Source organism: Gossypium hirsutum, chromosome D13 (genome assembly GCF_007990345.1).
Source record: "Gossypium hirsutum isolate 1008001.06 chromosome D13, Gossypium_hirsutum_v2.1, whole genome shotgun sequence".
Classification (NCBI taxonomy): domain Eukaryota; kingdom Viridiplantae; phylum Streptophyta; class Magnoliopsida; order Malvales; family Malvaceae; genus Gossypium; species Gossypium hirsutum.
The window spans coordinates 60835699-60838514 of record NC_053449.1 but is presented as its reverse complement, the minus strand read 5'-3'; the positions used below and the strand labels follow the sequence as shown (position 1 = coordinate 60838514).

Below are 2816 nucleotides of genomic sequence, written 5' to 3'. Positions count from 1 at the left end.
ATATTTGAGCCCAAGCCTAACCTATATTCCGAATAGGTCTAATGTTTTTAGCCTAAGCTCATTATTCAAACCTAATATATTTATTCAAATCCTCTCAAATTTCGAACGAAACTTTAAACTTAGACAGATAGCTCAACTTTTGAACAAATCCGCTACTAATATTGATATTTATTTATCAATTCTAATATAAATTAGGGTACATGCACACATGAAAAATATTATATAAAAAGTATACTTGTTAAAGGTTTATATGCAAACCAAATCATGCTTTAGTTAAAATAATGTGCTCGACAGGTAACTTTAACATTTAAGACTGTAATTCACTATAGCAAATAGAGGAAACAACGGTAGTTTTCTTATTTTGAAGTCACGACACTTTTTTGTGGTTGCAAAAAGTGGCGCCGTTAACATTGACATATTTCAATACCACCTCTTCCTTACATAAACTTATATACCAATAATAATGTAAAATTTTTTGGCAATTTTACCCTCATTTTAATGTTTGTGATTCATTTTATTTAAATCGAAATTAAATATTAATTAATTAAACTCTTGAAAAAATTTTTGGTGAAACTCTCTAAATATTTTTAATATATTCTCCAAATAACATTTCAGCTATACTTATTATTATATGACGAGAAAAATTAATATAGAGAAATACATTAATTAATTAGTAAAATAAAATATTATAATATGAAAATAATTTAGTAAAATGTATTCTCAGATAGTATTAAATTCCATCGATCAAACAACAATTTTTTTTTCTATGTATTTGGAAACACTTTGGAATAAAGATGTTCATGAACCAAGACGGATCGCAATCTAATTTAGAAAATTTCCAAACTCAGGCTCAAGCCTAATTCATCTAAGAGTATGTTCTTCATTGCTTAAAAAAAACACTTTTGAAAGAAAAGCTGTGCAGAACAGGTTACTTTTGACTGAAATTTTAAGCACTTTTGAAAAAAAAAACTAAAAATCAGCCTAAAAAGCTCATCTTATTGCTTAAAAAATAATTATTTTTATTTTATTTTAAATCTAGAAATATATAAATATTAATATAAAATATAATAAAATAAGTCGAACTGACCGTAGATTAAGCGATGTAAACTCATGTCCAGTACATCTTGAGTCGGGCAAATCGAGATAAATAAACAGCCCGGCCCATAAACAACTCTTCCCTTCAGCGGAAGACTCCGAGTATTAGAATTTGATTTTCTTCTAGATTCTCTAGTGTTAATAGAAGAATGGAATCAGATACGAAAATTAGAACTTGTGATCAGCAATAAAACTTTTAACTTTATCAGTGCAATATGAGAAAATATACCTTTTTAGTTACTTGTAAAAATTAAAGAAGTTACACTTTGTATTTATCAAAAAAATGCCCCTCGAAAACCTCTTTTTTCTTCAATCCCATCCTAATCATATAACTAATCTAAGTTTCCCAGGATATCGAGACGAAGAAAACATCGCCGCCGGCAGCGGCAGCACTTGAATTTCACGAACTTCTCCTCCTCAAATATCCCACAGCTCTCCTCAATCTCGAAACCCAGATTTGTCTTCTAACTATGTCCGAAAAGAAAACAGGGTTATGTTTTGTCTCTTAACCTAACTAACTAAACTAGAGGCGATCAACTGAAACAGTAACGAAGACGATCTCATGACGGTTCGTGCCAACACAAAAGCATGGTGATACAACGTCTGAGGATGTAAAACCTAGTTTTCTGTTGCTTCGCCATCGAGGAACAACGGGTTTTGAAACTGGGTTTTTCTCGAGGATTCTGAGACTTGCTGCAGCAACGAAGGGTCGATTTGGAGCTTGAAAGAAAGTTAGGGATTGCAGACATGGCGGAAACTCAGAACTGTTTGATTGAAGAAGTTGATGATGATGTGATTGTGATTTTGAAGCACTTATAGCTAATGACTGCTTTAAGTTACTACTTCACTTATATATAAGACGTTTGACGATTGTTGTTTGTTCCTTTTTAACTTTCCGCAGATTAAATGTGCAATTTCGTAGAAGCTAGCCTTTCATTTTTTTTGAATGACATGTTTACCCTTATTCCACTACAATTTTGCTGTTTTTGCTTTTTTTTTCTTTTATATTAACAATTAAAATTGACTAAATTTTAGTGAAGTTAAGTCAAGTTTTTTAAATGGGATAAACCTCTTTCTTTATTAATATTTCTATCTATAATATTTAAAGTGGAGAATTTAATTAAGAAGTATTATGGGTATGTCTCGTATTCTTTTTCAGTTAAATTCCGTTGTTTTTCTCTAATTAAACTTTGATTATTGCTGTGATATTTTAGTATGATTAAAACTCTAATCTTAACTTATTTAAAGGGGTCTTGAATCCGTGTTTTGATATATCAATCAACAAGGACTTTTATTTGACAAAATGTAGTCGCATATGAGTTTTGGTGAGAGTTTTGTGTGGTCATTATAGAGATCATTTTATACCCTTTTCATGAGTGTTTTATGAGATTTTGAGTTTTGTTTACCGGTTTGCTCTTTGGGATTTTGAGCTTTATATTCGAGGTTTTTGGTAATATATATTTAGTACATTTAGGTTTATTTTCTCCATATTATACTCTCGTTTGTTTACTCATTTAGTGAAGAATCAAAACATCATTTGCCAGTGATTTTTCTCTCTTTGATGATTTTCTACGTAAAATATTTGTGTTTATTATTCTCCACTTTTACTATCTCATTGCTTATACGGGTCGATCCTCAACAAGCATTAAACTTTTTAACACTTGATCTAACGAATTTTTAAAACTTTATTAATACATGATAACGTAAATTGAAAACATGTA

At 30.0% G+C, this 2816-nt stretch overlaps 1 long non-coding RNA gene across 1 annotated transcript; it reads right to left on the bottom strand.

Moving 5' to 3' along the window:
- Positions 1-670: 670 nt before the first annotated feature.
- LOC121225211 (uncharacterized) lies at positions 671-2025 on the bottom strand. The gene is made up of 2 exons (XR_005923129.1): positions 1325-2025; positions 671-1227 (listed from the first exon to the last, which is right to left on the bottom strand). It is a non-coding gene; the product is annotated as an uncharacterized lncRNA (long non-coding RNA).
- Positions 2026-2816: the final 791 nt, after the last annotated feature.